Source organism: Oryza brachyantha, chromosome 12 (genome assembly GCF_000231095.2).
Source record: "Oryza brachyantha chromosome 12, ObraRS2, whole genome shotgun sequence".
NCBI lineage: Eukaryota > Viridiplantae > Streptophyta > Magnoliopsida > Poales > Poaceae > Oryza > Oryza brachyantha.
In genome coordinates this window covers 6,905,806-6,923,882 of record NC_023174.2, presented here as the reverse complement: position 1 = coordinate 6,923,882, position 18,077 = coordinate 6,905,806, and the positions used below count along the sequence as shown (strand labels likewise).

Genomic DNA, 18,077 nt, shown 5'->3' with positions numbered 1-18,077 from the left:
CAGCGAGGAGAGAGGAGGCTGACGGCTGACAGGTGGGGACCACCTGTCAGTGGGAGAGAGGGGAAGTGGGCGGCTGACACGCGGGCCCGGGGAGGAGAGAGAGGAAGGAAGGGCGCGGCGGCGGCTGACGGGTGGGACCCGCTCGTCAGCGAGGCTGGAACAGAGAGGAGGGGAGCGGGGTCCGGCCGGGAGAGGGAGAGGGGCGGCAATGCCCGGGCGGCGGTGGACGGCGACCGGCGGAGGACGGCGCCCGGCGACGAGCGGCGCGAACCGGCGGGCGACGGCGGATGGCGACGGCAGCCGGGAAGCGGGAACGTCGGCGGTGCGAGCAACGGCGGTGGGAGCGGCGGAGACGGCGAGGGCCGAGGAGAGAGGGGAGGTGGCGATGGCGATGACCGGCGGTGCGAGAGCGTCGACGTCGGCGACATCGACCGGCGACCGAAGGGCGACGACGGCGTCGGCGAGTACTGGCGCGAGGCGACGGGCGGCGGCGCACGGCGAGGCAGGGGTCACGGCGAGCGGAGGGGTGGCGGCGACTGAGAAGGTGGCGATGGCGAAGGTGGTGACGAGAACGGCGACGACGAGTCGGCGCGGAGGAGGCGGAGGCAGCGACGGGGTGGCGCGGCTCGGAGCGGCGACGAGCGGCGGGAGGGAAAGACGGTGACGGACGCCGGCAGCGGGGCTTGGCGACCGTGCGACGATAGTGACGAAGGGCGGAGGTGCGATGACGAGCGCCGGTAGCGCACGACACCTAGCGACGGCGCGCGGGATCGGGTGGCGGCGGAGCAGAGCGGAGGAGGGAGAGGGCGGCTGAGCGGCGGCGGAGTCGAGCGGAGCGGCCAAGTGGCAGCGACAGAGGAGAGGAGAGACGGCCTCGACGGCGGCGCGGGGGCAGCGACGGCCGGCGACGGCTCGGCAACAGGGCGGTGGCGGCTCGGGGAGGACGACGGTAGTGACGCGACGAGCACGGCGGTGCTTTGACGGTGGCGGGGTCGCGTCGGCGACAGCAAGGCGAGGGTGGCGGCCGGCGGACGGGCGACGGAGACGGCCGAAGCGCGCAAGAATGCGGCGGCGGCGGCTCTGGCGGCCACGGGCGGAGAGGATAAGAGAGGGATAGAGAGGACAGCAACGGCTTACCGGCGACGAGGACGACGGCGGCAAGTCGGCGAGGAGAGAGGACCGGTGGTGACGGCAAGGGAGGACGCCAGGGTGGCACGTCGGCGGCGAACAGTGGCGCACGCGCCTGGCGGTGGCACACGGGCCGGCGGCGGCTACCGAAGGGGAAGAAAAAGGAGGGAGGGGGGAAGAGGATAGCTCACCAGCGGTGACGACAACACCTCGGCGAGAAGGAGGAACGGACGGTGGCGAACGGAGCGGGGGCGGCGACGTCGCGAGCGCGGACGGCGACGCGCGGACGACGAAGTCGGCACAACAGCGAAGAGGACGAGGAGGCGGCGAGGAAGGCCGGCGGAAGGTCGGCGAAGCCGAGGCGGAGGTGATGACGCGGGTGGGCGGCGACGTCCGACGGCCGACGGGGAGATCGGCGGCTGACGGCGACGGAGGGAAGCTTCGGCGGAGAGGGGGAAAGTGGCGGCGGGGCGGCAGCGCGAGGATTTTATAGGTGGCGGCGCCGGCTAGGGTGGAGCGGCCGGTGGAGACCGAGTCGACGACGCGGTGGACTCGGCGGCGGCGGTTGTGGCGGTGGTTGCAGCGGCGGCGCGGCGTCGGGAGGAGTCGGGCGGAGGCGGACTCGGCCGGCGCGGCGCGGCGAGGGCGCGGGCGCTGGCGAAGCTTGGTCGATGATAGGTGGGACCCACCTGTCAGTGGCGCAAGGGAGGAGGGAGGCGAGACGGACTTCGCCGCGAGCGCGGGCGAGCGAGCGGGCGAGCTGGCGAGCTGGGCCGGGCGGCGGCCCAGGCGGAGGCGCGCGCGGGCGGAGGAGGCCGGAGCCGGTCGGCTGGGTCGGCCGAGAGGAAGTGGGCCGGCTCGGCTGGGCCGGCCCGGGAAGGGGAGAAAGAGAAAGAAAAAGGAAAAAGAAAAGGGAGGGAGGAAAATTGGACTTCGGCCAAATTTGAGAAGGAAGGGAAAAAGAAAGGAAAAAGGAGGAAAAAAAAAGGAAAATCCCACTTTTGCCGAGTTTTAAATTAATTTGTTTGGCCAAATTTTATACTTCTACAATTTGAATTTAAATCCAGTTAATTGATTTGGAACCCTGATTTAGTTAAATTAATTCCTTTTAGAGTGATTCTTCCTGAGTTAATTAAGCCAATTGTTATTTACGGTTTTCTTTTACGATTTTAGGCTTGGGATAAAACTCCGGGCGTGACAGTTGGCCCGGTGGAGGGGTGGGGAACACGCTCGTGGGAGGGAGGAGGGAGAGGCCGAGCTGGGCCGCGACGGCTTGGGCCGGCCTGAGGGGAAAAGAAGGGGGAGGGAAAAAAGAAAGGAGGAAAGATTTGCGCTGCGGCTCAAATCTGGAAAAAAAAAGGAAAAAGAGAGAAAGAGGGGGAACCTCACTTTGCCAATTTTTAATTTAATTTTGGGGCAACTTTTATAATTTGAATTTCAACTTTAAATCCAGTTAATGATTTTGCGGACTTTGGTTTATTTAAATTAATTCTTTGGAGGGTATTTTCCTGAGCTTTAATTGGGCCATTTATTAATTAACAATTTCTTTATTGGATTAGGTTTGGGAAAAGAAACTTGGGTTGTGACAATTATTCCACTAAGAACTAGAAGAGAAGATTGCAAAGGTTGCGAAACCATGAACTTCGAGAACGAAAGATCGAAGAACAGAAGGAGTCAGCCTTGAAGAAAGTACACTAAGAATGGAGGGTGAAATCATAGGTACACAAAGTCACATCAGATGTGAATACGGTCATAATGCTACCGGTGGAGTATCGAGCCAATTGGTCCGATGATGAGATACAACAGGCTACAGCTCAACTAGTACTGCCATCACAACAAGTAGTGTTTGAGAAGCCGGAAGAGAAAAACCATCAGCATCTGAAACCGCTGTACATCCAAGGCCACATAGATGGCAAGCCGATGACCAAAATCTTGGTCGATGGAGGAGCTACAGCCAACTTGATGTCATACTCTACATACAGAAAGCTCAGCAAGACCCCTGAAGACTTGATCAAGACAAACATGGTGCTAAAAGACTTCAGAGACAACTCATCAGAAGCTAAGGGATGCTTCAATGTGGAGCTCATAGTTGGAAGCAAGACATTGCTGACTACATTCTTCGTGATTGATGGAAAAGGCTCATACAGTCTGTTGCTGGGAAGAGATTGGATACATGTCAACTTTTGCATACCTTCTACAATGCATCAAAGCCTCATACAGTGGCAAGGAGACCAACTAGAAGTTGTGTCGACAGATATATCGGTTAGCGTGGCTACAACATACATGCGTGCAGCATGGGAACTGAATGGTTACAAATGCCTGTCGGGAAAACCCTGGGCGGGTGTTAATGCCAGAATTTGGAAAATTACTGTTGGGGATTAAACCATGATTAATGACCGAATCAGACAGGAAACACTACAATTGGATAGGGATTAATTGGAATATGACTCGGATACGGCCGATGGAGTTTGACTCGGACGGGAGATACAGTTAGATTGGGCCTGGAAACCATGCAAATAGATTCGGGCATGAAGAGAGTCCGTGTAACTTGTTTTATCTACGAGTTAGATTTTGTTTAGGATTTATCTCTAATTAGAGTCCGTGTGTAATAGATTAGTTATTAGATATGGATCCATACTCGGTTAGATTAGTTATTTCTCGGGGTATAAATATAACACCCCGTAGCTTTGTAAAATCATCAACACTCATATGATCAACATGTATTTAGCACATCACCAATCTTTTCGTCAGGAGCGAGCTCTCGGCGCGAGGTTTGTCAGCTTCGCAATGTAGTTCGTGATAGTCGTCTTATCGATCGGCTAGATAGGACTGCCTTAATTTAGTTCGATCTACTATCTAGTGGTTCAACGAGTTTATCTAAGACTTGTTATTGCTTTGATCTATTCCTGGTTTGAAGTGGTAATAGGTTCTCGATCAAGGTCTCGTGAGTTCTTTATTCAGCTTGTCAATATGAATTTGGCCGACTTGATTCTGGCTCAGTTTAGTTCGATCAATCTAGTCGGTTGAGCTAATATTAGCAAATCAGATTGAGTACTCGTGCGATCTTATTATTGGAGTTCTAGCCAGCATTATTTTAAGTAATTCATTGGTGTGCTTGCTAAGTTTATAGATCTTCATGTTTTCTATAGTTATATCGAATTAGTCTGCATACTATCTCAGGTTGGTCCGATCTATATAAGTTTGGTTCGATCTGCCTATAGAAGCTTCTCCTATCTATTAGATTTAACAGGTGAGTCAGTGAATTACGCTGGTTTGATAGTTAATTTCCTGCACATTGCAATGTTACATTGATTGCATGCATGATTATATTTAGATCTGAACTGTCTTGGTTTAGTCCAATCTTCTAGGTTTAACATGGGTATGTATGCGATCGTTTATTATTGTTTTATACTGGTAATTAGTCCAGCAATCTAGTTTTACTTTGGTTTACATGTTTCACGTCCTATCAGTTGCTTACTGAATGCGCGATTAGTGCTAAATCGGTCCGATCGGCTGGTTAATCTTAAGACTCTCTCGGTTAAGTCCGATCTTTTAAGATAAATTAGTCGGTTGAACTATTTAGTAGTTATCATACTCATAATTCAACCGATAAGGCATATGTTCAGATGATATCATGAAATTCCTATAAAGCCGATTGTTTAACGTATTGGCTAGGGTATAGAAGCGATATCGGCTATCTGACCGATAGAGGCTTTAGGTTTATCAATTTTACTTGTATTTTTCATATATTGTCCGTTACAAGATCAAACTACCTAGCACGCATAGTTTCTAATATTTAGGTATTGTACTGGAGCGTTCTGAGAAGTGACTCCCAGGCCTACGTGTGTGACACGTCAGCGTTCACATTTTGGCGTCAACAGCGGGGGAATTCCTACGTGTATTAGCTTATGGGATTCAATCGATATGCGACCAAGATTCCTAGTAAACACCTTGATAGATGCAGTAGATGACCTAGATGATAAACTAGGTCAAGGTTTTATGTCAGCCGATAAGCTAGAAAAAGTAGACATAGGGCTAGGGGATAGGCTGAGGCTAACATATATCAGTGCTAACTTATCTCCCGAGTTTAGAGAAAATTTAATAAAGTTATTAAAAGAGTATATCGATTGCTTTGCTTTGGAGTATCATAAGATGCCAGGATTGAGCCGACCAATAGTTGAACATCAGCTGTTGATTAAATCAGGTTTTCGGCCATATAAGCAACCATCGAGAAGATTCAAACCTGAGATGTATGAACTGATCAAGGCTGAGATAACTAGGTTGTATGATGCCAACTTCATCAGGCCTTGTCGGTATGCAGAGTAGGTGTCGAACATAGTTCCAATACTCAAGAAAAACGGCAAGCTTAGAGTTTGTGTGGATTTTCAGGATTTGAACAAGGCAACACCTAAAGATGAGTACCCGATGCTAGTAGCCGATCTCCTGGTAGATGATGCTTCAGGACACAAGATGATCAGCTTCATGAATGGTAATGTTGGATATAATCAAATTTTTATGGCTGAAGAAGATATCCACAAGACTGCACTTAGGTGCCTGGGAGCAATCGACTTGTTCGAGTGAGTGCTTATGACGTTCGGGCTAGAGAGTGCTAGAGCAACTTACCAAAGAGCCATGTATTACATATTTCATTTTTTAATCGACTCTTTGGTGGAAATTCACGTCGATGATGTCGTAGTAAAGTATGAAGCGGTGGATGAACACTTAAGTAAAGTATAGGCTAAAGATGAATCCAACTAAATGTGCGTTTGCTATATCGGCTGGGGAGTTTCTCGGTTTTATGGCGCATGAAAGAGGAATAGAGGTGCCTCAAAGAAGCATAAAAGCCATAAATGAGACCGAACCACCAGTCGATAAGACATAACTGCAATCACTGATCAGCAAGATAAATTTTATTATAAGATTTATTTCAAATCTGTTAGGAAGAATCAAGTCGTTCTCTCCGTCTCTTTGCAATCTCCTCTTCTAGTTCTGCTTAAGTTATGTCTATCATGCACTATCATTCACTGATACCCTCTGCCGATAACCATGTCTAGTTCTTATCGGCTGTCTGTAGCTAGGTTGACGACCAACTCTCCCCCAATCATCAGGGTTGCATTCAGGGTAGTCTTTTATGGATGGAAGCTGAAGTCGAATCCCTTGCTCCCAATAGTATTGGGAAAACGGACAATCCCAGTGTTCGTCGTACCATGGGCATTCCTCGTACTCATGGGCTGTTTCCTACCGAAATTGGTACTTGTTTATCATAGAGGTCGAAGTTATGCGAAGATTACCTTCACACCTCCTTGGTTGAGCTGGCTCCTTGTAGCCAATCATGGCATGCACCATGTTCACTGGAAAGGGGTGCCCATCGATCTCATCGGCTTCTTTGCGTCCTCAAACTTGATTCGGCCTTGTTATACAGCCGACTGGACCTGCTTCCTGATGATATGGCATTCATTTGTATGGTGTGACACGGAGTTATGCCACTTTCAGTACCTTTTCTTCTTCAACTCTTTAGCCGATGGGATAACATATCCCACGGGTAACTGTATATGTTTCTCTTGGAGCAGTAGATCGAATGTCTTGTCGGCCTTGTTTATGTCAAAGTCGAATTTCTATTCCTTCTTTGCTCCCTTTACCTAGGGGCACGTGATCGGCTTCCTGTTCCTGGTCCACTAAGCCAAGCCGATTTCTACTTCGTGTTGATCCGAGTCCGATGAAGTCTCGGCTACATAAGCGATCTTCCTCTAGAACTTCTCCTTTCTATCCTCATGGTATCGGATTTCATGAGGCGATACCTTTCGCACTAGATGAGACAAGCTTTCAAACTCCTGAGACGAGAACTTTTCCCTTATCGGCCCAAGCTACCCTTGAAAAGCTAACTCGGCTAGCTGTGTGTAACTGACATTCAGACTATAGCATTTGCTTCGGATATCCATGAACCTCTGTACATATTCGTGGACCGATTCATTTGTCCTTTGTTGGACTGTGGTGAGGTCAGTCAAGCTCATTTCGTGCACTCCAGTAAAGAACCATTTATGAAACTGCTTCTCTAAATCGACCTAGCTTCTAACTAAATTTGGTGGCAAAGATGACAACCAAGTGAAGGCCGATCCAGACAGTGAAAGTGGAAATAACCAGACTTTGAGTGCGTCTTCAGCCGATGCCTCCCCGCATTGAGCTAGGAATCGGCTCCCATGGTAAAGGGAAGGATGGGCAAGTGGAACTTTGCATTAATAGAATATGACCTAATGGTTGATAACCTAATGGTTGATGAGTTGGAAGATGTTGCCTAGTCTCGGTCAAGAGCACTTGAAAAGATAAAATAAAATAAAGCAAGAGTATCGAGACATTACAATAAGAAGGTTATATCTAAAACTTTTGAAGAAGGTGAATTGGTATGAAAGTTAATACCGCCGATAGGGTCGAGAGACAATGTTTTTGGCAAGTGGTCACCCATCTAGGAAGGGCCTTTTTGGATTTATAAGTGTGCACCAGGAAATACCTATATGCTTAAAGGTTTAGATGGAGAAGTATTCGAGAGAGCCTTGAATGACAAATATTTAAAGAAGTACTACCCCAGTGTTTGGATCAATTCTTAATCAGTTCGAATAGCTGATTAGATATAATAGCCGGTACAGCTAAGTATCGCCTTAAGATGGCCGATATTGATATATCGACCTTAGACAAATTCATTGCAAATAAAACAGAAACAAAGAAAGATATGTTATAAAGGGTAAAAGTAAAAGACCAAGTCATATTACATGTGAGCCAGTGGAAAGAAAGAGTTTGAAGTTACAAGCCCAAGTATTTCTTGAGAGCCAGTTCTTTCCACTTTCACTGTCTAGATGGGCTTTCATTTAGTTCTCGTCTTTGCCACCAAATTTAGTTAGAAGCTAGGCCGATTTAGAGAAACAGTTTTATAAATACTTCTTTGCTGGAGTGCACGAAATAAGCTTGACTGACCTCACCACAATCCGACAAAGATCATTATGCCATCGAAGAAGGGGTACCATTCAAGTTATATTTATCAGCTGATGAAAAAACAATCGGTTGAGTGTTGATTCAGGAAGTTGATAATAAAAAAAGAGTGGTATTCTATTTAAGCAAGAAGTTGTTGGATGTTGAGACGAGATACTCAGAGGTTGAAAGGTTGTGTGTCTGTCTATATTTTTCGTGCACCAAGTTGAAACATTCACTACCAGAGATCGTTAAGCTACCTAGTGCCTCAACCTATTACCCAGAGTTTTTGATGACAAACGGCAACATACAGCAACGTACCGAGAGGCTCATGTTCTACACGGTAACATTTAGAACGTACCGAGTGTTAACCTAAAAAAACTCGGATGCAAATAAAATACCGTGTTCTAAGCCAAAGCACTAGGTAATCATGGGACCCACCATTTCTACCGTGACAGAGATGGATATTTTTTTGGTTGGCGTTATGGACATCTCCGTTGGCGGGAAATTTTTGGCTTAGCGCGCGGTGATTTCTACCTCCGCGCGCACGCGCAGATGGCGCACGGTGATTTTTGCCTCCGCGCGTAGACGGGGCGCGGTGATTTCGATTCGTGCGGTTGTACCAGGAGGTTCTTGAGTGTTTTATTTGCTTTTGCTATCGGGAACAGCCCACGGTGGCCCAGGGTATAAAATATTACTGGTTATTATCTATTGATATTCCTATAGTATCATTTCCTTCACTAGTCCTCATCCCCGCCGCCACTGACTCCTCCCCTCTCGCCCTCTCCAAGGCATTCACACGAGCGTCTAGATCTCGTCGCGCAACGCGGCCGGTGCCGGCAGGTGCAGCGTCCAGGCCTCATCCCCCGCATGGCTGACGCGGCTGCCGGCGTGTCCCTCGCACCCCACTTCAGAGCGTTCAGATCCGTCAACTACGCACATCGTCGTCTTCTAGTTGTGCTGCAAGAGTCACAATTGTTGTCAGGCTGAACACACTGCAGCATGCAACTACAAATCTTGGTACGTGTATGTGATTTGGCTATGGTCGTTGCAATCCTGCGTAAATATGACTGCTGATTTTGAAAAATACACCCATTTTTTTTCTAAATCCTGAAATAGTTTGAAGGAACTATATGAATGTTGAAATTCTAGGTATGTGTTGACATCAAGTACTATATGAAATACGTTGCATTCCTTTCTAAAAAGAAAAATAACCTGGTAACTACAAAATGATGTGGGTGAAATTTTTTGTAGTGTTAGAATAGTGTGTTCGTATTTTTGTGCATGGTGATAGGTATTTATTGATTAGGTTGAGTGTTTGCCACATCCCTACTTGTTTAGATTGTTGTTCACTAGTTGAATGGGGATGTAATGTCAGTGTCATATTGTGTGAGGATCTACAATGGTATGTTGTTCCCACCCCTGTTTCTACATTTTAGTATGCCGTATCCCTTCTATGTATATAGAATGTAATATCATTTAACCTGTTTCTTATTAATTACGTAGGAATATGTGGCGGTTGAGCTTAGGATGTGGGGAGGATTACAATTGTTCAGATCAGGCCATGAGTGCTGCTACCTTGCCGAGATGTAGAACAGGATCCTCAGGTTCACACCAACTTAATTATTCTTTTGATTTGAATGAGGATATTTTGGCAGAGGAAGAAATAGATGAGGAATGTTGGTTTCATGATCCCACATGGGTGCTATCTAAGAGGATGACAAACCTGTGTTGACTACAGTACAAGAAAGGTAAAATTTTGTTATTTTCCATCACGTTGAATAAGAACTGTTGATTTACATGTTTGTTTATATGCACAATCAATGGAAGACAAGTAGTACCAAGATTAGGGTACCCAATAGCATCCTAATAATAGTTCTTAAACAAGGTTCCCTGGCATTGCCAAATTTAAAGGTAAAGATGAGCCGGCATGGACCTAGAAACATTACAGAGTAGCACCAGACAATCTAGAAGCCAGTCAAATATGCTTACCAAGCCATCTCCATCGGGTTGAGGAAGATTTTTGGGTTTGTTTTTGAACATGTCACACCCGGAGTTTTTGTCCTAAGCCTTAAATCGTAAAAAGAAATTCGTAAGCAAAGATTGGCTTAATTAACTCAGGAAGAATCCCTCTAAAAGGAATTAATTCAATTAAATCGAGGCTCGCAATCGACTAACTGGATTTAAATTTAAATTGCAGAAGTATAAAATTTGGCCAAACAAATTAATTTAAAACTCGGCAAAAGTGGGGTTTTCCCTTTTTCCCTCCTTTTTCCTTTCTTTTTCCCTTCCCTCTCAAATTGGGCCGAAGTCCAATTTTCCTCCCTCTCTCTTTTTCCTTTTCTTTTTCTTTTTCTTTTTCTTCTCGGGCCGGCCCAGCCGAGCCGGCCCACTCCTCCTTGGCCAGCCCAGCCGCGCCGGCCGCGCCCCTCCGCCCGCGCGCGCCCCGCCTGGGCCGCCGCTCAGCCCAGCTCGCCGCGTCGCCCGCGCCCGCGAGTCCGCGCCGCCTCCCTCCTCCCCTCGCGCCACTGACAGGTGGGGCCCACCTGTCAGTGACCGTTTCCCCGCGCCGGCCGAGTCCGACTCCGCGCCGCCGCCGCAACCGCCGCCGCCGAGACCGCGTCGTCCCCGACTCGGTCTCCAACCTCCGCCCGCCCTAGCCGGTGCCGCCACCCTATAAATCCCGAGCCGCCGCGCGCCGTCGCTCACTTTTCGCCGTCGCTCGAGTCGCCGCCGCGCTGCCACCGTTCGCCGCCGCCGCGCAATCTCGCCACCGGACGCCGGTCGTCGCCGCCTAGCCACGTCATCGTCTCTGCCTCGGTGTCGCCAACCTTTCCCGGGCTCTCGTCGCCGCCGGTGGACGCCTCGCGCCCGCCGCAGCTCCTCCAACCTCTCCGCCACCGCGTCTCGCCCCGTCGCCGTCACCCGTCGATCTCCGCCGCCGTTGCCGATCTCCCGCTCCCACCCGCGTCGCCACCTCCGCCTCGACCTCGCCGACCCGCCCGCGCGTTCGCCGCCGCCGGTGAGCGTCCCCACCCTCCTCCCCTCTCTCTCCCCCTTCCCGGCCGACCGCCGCCGAGTCGCGCGCCGTCGCTGGACGAGTGCGAAGCTCGTCCTCGCCGCCGGCCGCTGCGGTCGTCGTCGCCTTCGCGTCGCCATCGTCTAGCCACCGTCGCTTGCGCCCGCGCGTGCCGCGCTCACCGCTCGCCAGTTGTCGTCGCCGCTGTTCTGCCGGGTGCGCCCGTGCGTCGCCGCCTCGGCCGTCGTCGCCGTCGCGCCGTCGCCGGACGCCGGTCGTAGTTGTGGCGCCGTCGCCGTCGCGTCGCCGTCGCCGTGCGCCACCGCCGCCGCGTCACCCGCCGCTCCCGCTCCCGCTATTCCAAACTATTCGAATAGCCGTGCCCGCGGTTATGGGCGAGCTCCCAGCTTCACTGTGATTAGTGAACCTGTAATAACTTGAGTAATTGGTTATCACTCGGGACTACTGCAACGTGGTGTAACGTTGAGTAGTGGTTGGGCCTGTTGCAACGTGGTGTAACGTTGGACAGTGTTGAGGTTTTTGCAACTGCTTACTTATTTATGCTTTACTGTTCTTAATTACCTTTATTCTTTTTAATCTCTGTTACTTGTTTAACTGCTGCTTTTCTTTGCAACTAACCCTAGCCTGTCCTTGTTAATCCCTATGCATCATTTATTTTCCCCTTGTCCGTGTTACTTGTTGAGTACGGTGGTTTGTACTCAGCCTTGCTTAACTTTCCCACCCGAGAGCTAGAAGTCGAGTCCGATGGAGGTGCCTCTCAGGAGTGAACTGTTCCGCCGTCGAAGCGTTGCCTGTGGACTGGAGCCGTACCCGCTGGAGCTAGTCTACCCTTTTTTTTTCCGCTAGAATAAGTGTAATTTTCAGTTGTTTCTAAGAACGATGGTTATGTAATCAACATTGTCTTTTTGTGTACCCTGGCTGATCCTGGACAGGGATTTAATACACAATTAAGTTCAGAAATTCGTGTGAGGAATTTCTGGGCGTGACAGAACACTACTTTCTCCAATTTGAAGAACATCACACATTTTATTTTACCTTCCATGTGTTTCTAGTTTGGCACGCTTGGACATTAAAATATTAATAAGCTAAAGTATATGAATACTATAGTTTGTAGTGTCAAGCATGCCCTTTAACTTTCCATAGCTGCAGGTTTACTTCAGGTGGGCAAAGGGAACAGAACAACAAGCTAGAAAGGTTGTCCACAATTGTTTCAGGGGGCTCTTTCAGGACCTGTTATGAAAGCCACATCCTGACCGTGCTGAATTACCAAAAGGAAATTCGTAAAGATGAAAACTTCTCGGTCAATTGCTTGCAGGACTTATCTGACGGAGGAGTACCTAAAGGTGATATTAGTGATCATTGATAATTTATTGTCATCTACTAAACAAATTAGTAATTAATAAATGTATGTGCTTCTCCTATTGGTAGAACCACGGTGGTTATTGGTCAAAAATTGCATGAGAGAATTGATTCAATTGCGGTGGTGTAATCTAGAATGGCATGCTATCTCAAATGCTCATAGGATACGCATGGGGAAAAAAAGAGAGGGCCATCTCACCGCCAAGGCAGTGCTAACTTGAGCCCTTTCCACCAGAATTTGGTCTGTACATATGTTGAAACATGTAGCAGATCATGGCCTAGCAGAATCTAACATAATATATATTGTGCCCATGTTCCAACAGAATTTGATATAATATATATTGTGCCCATATCCCAACAGAATTTGACAAAATATATATTGTGCCCATGTCATATAGATTGTAGGAGATGAAGAAAAAGAAACCGGTGGCTGTACTAGAGGCCTATGCAGAAGGAAGGAAGATCAAGCTGATGGGCAATTTAGCTGGGACACTCATGTAGCTGAAAAGCTTGTAAGTGTTGAATATTATTTACTCCCAAATCAGTTAATTCTTTTTTATCTCATGACTATATGTTTTGAATAATGGTTGTCAAAACACTCATACATGAATATCTAGCAATAAATATTTGGGAATATTGCGAAGCATGTTGTTATAATTGTGTAATTAGTTGACGGACTTGAAAATTCTGTGTACGGATGCATACGTATAACAATTTTATATCCCTTATCATCTAACTATGTAAGTTGACCAGGAATGCCAAATTTTGTAGACATGCAAAATTGTAGTTAATTCCTCCGTTGTATCTTGGTTCTATGAGCAAGTAATTTCTTTACCTGTACTTTAGTTTAACTCAAGTAAATAGTGACTACGAAGTTAATTGCTAGATCGATTAAGCAAATCAAGATATCTTTAGCCATGCATATCTTTTACATCAGATTAGGAAGTCTACCTATCTTAGCTTGCTATAAGACCATGCATGTGTACATATATTGTACTGCCGGTTGAACAATATGTAAGGGATTTCATGAATATTCTGCCACCAATCTAAGTAATCATCCCCATCAAAAGAATAAAGTCGTACTGCAAATACTCTATACTGATCTGCCATGGATCTAAATTAATAGTAGTTTTGATTTGTTGGCATTATAACATCTTTTAATTGCATTTGTATTATTAATAATAATTATGTTCTTCTAAAAATATATTCTTCAACTTTTTCACAATTTATGTATTCAACGTTGTCCACCAATTTGTTGAGACATTATTTCCTTTTATTTCACATCTAGAGTAGGATGGGCGAGTCTATTTGACTGATGATTTGAAGCAAGTGGTTAGAGGATGCCACACTCGAGTCTTGCTATATAATATGTATGATGAGAATGGTTATCAATTCTGAACATATATATGAGTATGAGCAGGAGAGGCCAAATGCAACTAAACCGTGGTTTGGTGACTATAGGACAGGGAGAAGGTAGTAACACTACTTAGTACTATGGTTACATAAAAGAAATAATAGAAATCAGCTTTAATGGCAGCAAACTCTTCAATTGCCATTTGTTTGACCCAAGCCAAATGAGGTACATGCCAATAGTTGGTCTTGTTGAAGCTGCTCATGCATCGGTCCTTCCAAAATTTGAGCAGCTAGTTGATCTTGTTGAAGTTGTTTATAAGGTGCAGCTAGTTGGGAGATTAGAAGTACCCACTGATCAAGATTTTTGATTTTGTCCCCAACAATAAATAATGTTGTCTACTTTTTCTAGAAAGATGGCTTGTATGGCAGTTTTATAATTGATCTTGGAGAAGAACACAATGATTCTGAGAAGGCTCTAACTAGTAGGTATACCGAAGACATTTGCAATAAAAAGAGTTGGAGTTCTCACTCTATCATCTATTGAAGATAATGACGATGACGATGAATCTTACAGTACTGACTCATCTAATGAATACGAGGAATGTCCCACCACCAGGGATATCTTATTTGATTAATATTTCTAAGGTATAGACAATCACTTTTTATTTGAATACCACACTACCAGTTTGTTATTACATGCCTTTGCAAGTGAATATTTCTTTTATAAATTACATACCCACAAGTATTGACCTTTCATAAACTAGCATGTATTGTATTATCATTTTTGGTGGTTACCATACTTTCTGTGCGTATAGATTCATTTTCAAGTAATATTATTTGGTAATTAATTTACTTTTTGTAAATTTCAATCTCAGGTATATAATGTTGTGCAAAGGACACTGGAGCTCATTTGTGCAGTCAGTGGACATTTGGTTAGTGAACCAGACTTCTATTGCCTCCCTAGGAGAGATTGTAAGAACTGATGCTTCTGCATCACGTGTCTCCAGTATGTTGTAGATCCATTCGTATTGTGTATTATCATACCATGTTCTTAGTAATACCAAGAGAATCTGCAGCTGATGTTTTACATGATTATTTTGTGGTGCCAATTTGTTTGTGTGCCTGTCACGGTGGGACGAAATAATGTGTGTACCTATTATTTCTTAATTGCCTCATTATTACCGTACCATCTTGTATATATATGTATATATTATATAAAAGCCAGGTGCACAACGGTGCCGAGTGTGCATCTCAAATAATACTCGGTAACATCCCGTGTGTGATGTGCTAAAACCTCTCGGTATCTGTCTCCCTTGCTGTGTCTCTTATTCTCGGTAACATTCCGTTCTGTTAGCTTGTGCCGTTTGCTGGAGGCGGAACGTTACATCCCGAGATACTGCTTTCACTCGGTAAGTTTCCCATCATCCCGAGTTTGCATGCGTTTTCTCACGGGAGCTATCGCACAGCAACGGTGTGAGGCTACCGAGAGACTGTTCCCTGGAGTTTGCTCTCGGTAACGTTGTTCCCCAGAGTTTTTGGCATTATACCGAGAGTTTTTGGCACACGGTAGCTTCTTGATGTCTGGTAATGATTATTTACTAGCAGCAAAGTGCACAGTAGTATGCAAAGCCGATGTGATCAGATATATGCTATCGGCTCTAGTGCTAAAGGTAAGGATGGGCAACAGGATCTTGGCATTAACAGAATATGATTTGAAGTATGAATCGACCAAGGCAATAAAATGGCAAGTAATGGCTGATTTTGTTGTTCAACACTATAAGGTGGAATACTCGATCGGCTTGCCGCTACAATTGATAGTTGGGGGCAGCCATGGAGCCCTGCAAAGAAAGGAAGACGTTAGTTGGTTATACCAAAAGATGAAGTCAAAGCAACCAATTCAAGAATGAATACCTCGGAGTCAGATTAGTCATAATCACAGTCGATCCGATTGCAGAAAAAGCCGATCGGGACAGCAAAGAGATGTTGATGAATCTCATCCCACCAATCATCAAAAGATTTCAGAGTGGTGACCCCATATTTGAAAGAGTCCATGGAGCCAAAGGGAATGGTATCGACCAGCTTGTTGATCCGATCATACTCTAGACCCGAGGTGGCCGATCCTCTTATCTCAATTTTTCCAACAAAGAATAGATCGGCTACTATCTGTCCACATCCAAACTACCTCACAACTAAGGCTGGACGGTAGAACTCGTAGGAGGGCTTGGCCGATCTGCCAAGTTGACTAGGAGCAGACATGGAGTGAGAGCAATAACAAATGTCTCCCAGGAGCATTTATCAGCAAAAACTTCTCCAAGAACCAAAGAACTTGGTATCTCAAAGTCGGCTGAATCGTTATATGCAAACCAAGTGCAAGCATTCTTGTTAGGCCCAGAATAGCATAGGCTGAAATTTTTAGCCAGTCTAACGGCAGGCATCCAATGTCCTGGGAAAGAGGAAAGGGCTTCACCGAATGACATGCATCGGTGAGTAGAAGGTTTTTTGGTTCCTATAGTTTGATGGAAAGCTGCAGTTGCTGAGGGTAGAAAGCTCTAGCACTTTGGAGAAATATAGTCTCGACCACAGTTGCAGGAACCACCAGGGGCCAGCTATGTGGCCAACTGGTTGACCGACCGATAGCTTTCCAGCGACTTCATGCATCATTTGATATATTGTGCCCAATAAGAATCGGCCTAGGGGGAGCATGTTGCCATCGGCTAGCTGTTCTGCCAGGCATTCTATGTTGGTGGTAGGACCAAGTGTTTGCCCACGGAAGACGAATCTCTCGAGCCACAGATTGAGAAAGCATTGTGCTCTCTATGGTCCACTGCTCCAGAAGGCTTCCAATGGCTGTCAATGTACTTAGCCTAGCCTCTAGCTCCCTTCATTTACAGCCGATGCTGGAAATTGTTCCTCAATTTGTAGGGGTTGGTGGTGGCAATGATGTTGAGGCCGGTAAGCATTACCACATCCATCAAAGTAGGGGTCATCAATCCATGTCCAAAAAGAAAAGAGCTGAGGACGTTAGACCAGAAGTAAGATGCACTGACCAGTAGAGCCTCATCTTTTTTCATCTCTGATAAGGATAGGCCGATGCAATGCCTTATGTCCAGTTCTTCCCACTGAGTGCCATTAGCTTGATACGCCCTAGAGTGCCAGTCTCTCCATCCAGTCAAGGAGCTAGGGAAAGATCGAAAAGATTATGTCCAATCCGATGTGTTCAGTTGGGCATTCTTAAAAGGAATCCTATTGGCCTTTGAACATATGACTTTTGTGGGATCATGGTTGCCTACCGGCCCGAGGAAATAAAAAGAGTTACTAGGACAGGGAATAAATATCTGGTTTTTCTGATTCTGGAGAAGAAAAGAAAATGAAAGTGCTACAATTAAAACACAATGCAAGTAGGTTGATAGCATGTCGATGAGTTAAGTAAAAGAAATAATCGGCTAAGGGTTGCAGGCACTTAAAAAAGAAAAGAGGAGGAACGGTAAACCCTAGGTAAGCATAATGCTAGAAAATAGAGCATATTGAGCGGAAGTGAAAATGAAGCGGGGAGACGGCGGTAAGAAGTGATTTACCTCAGGAATCTCGTAGTGAGTGGCCGCAGACGAAGGGGAAGAGCTCACTTGTCACGCCCAGAAATTTACACCAAATTTGTGAACAATAGCATGCATTAATCTCGGTCCAGGCATCAGCCCGAGTACACACTATGACAAATTAATACACAGTTCCACGACTTAAAAACAAATAAAAACAATTATCTATCGAAATGTAGTGGAAAAAAAGAAAACCAACTAAACCATCTAATCTTCAGCTTCAGCTGGCGATGACGGCTCCACACCACAGGCATTCTTGACGGCGGACTGAACCTTACTTCAACCTTTGGAACAACCTTCTTCTGACACAGGCTCTGGCACTTCTCTAGTGGGGGAAAAAATAAGCAAGGCTGAGTACAAACCACCGTACTCAACAAGTAACACCCAAGAGAGGAGAATAATGAATGTAATAGGGTAACAAGGATAGGCTAAGGTTAAATTGCACAAAGCTGCAGTAATTTAGCAAAACAGAAGATAAAATAGACTGAATAAAAAGTAAAGTAGCATTTAAAATAATCATCCACTGTCCAACGCTACACCACGTTGCAACAGGCCCAAACCACTGTCCAGTGTTACACCACACTGCAACAGGGTCAACCCTCTGTCCAACATTAAACCACGTTGCGACAGACCCAAACCACTGC

General features: G+C 46.6%; 1 long non-coding RNA gene across 1 annotated transcript; it reads left to right on the top strand.

Annotated features, from left to right (window-relative positions):
* The first annotated feature begins 8,679 nt into the window (after nucleotides 1-8,679).
* LOC102720475 lies at nucleotides 8,680-15,076 on the top strand. Its single transcript, XR_423976.3, has 6 exons — nucleotides 8,680-9,108; nucleotides 9,595-9,839; nucleotides 12,278-12,471; nucleotides 12,886-12,999; nucleotides 14,250-14,485; nucleotides 14,716-15,076. It is a non-coding gene; the product is annotated as an uncharacterized LOC102720475 (long non-coding RNA).
* The last annotated feature ends 3,001 nt before the right edge of the window (nucleotides 15,077-18,077 follow it).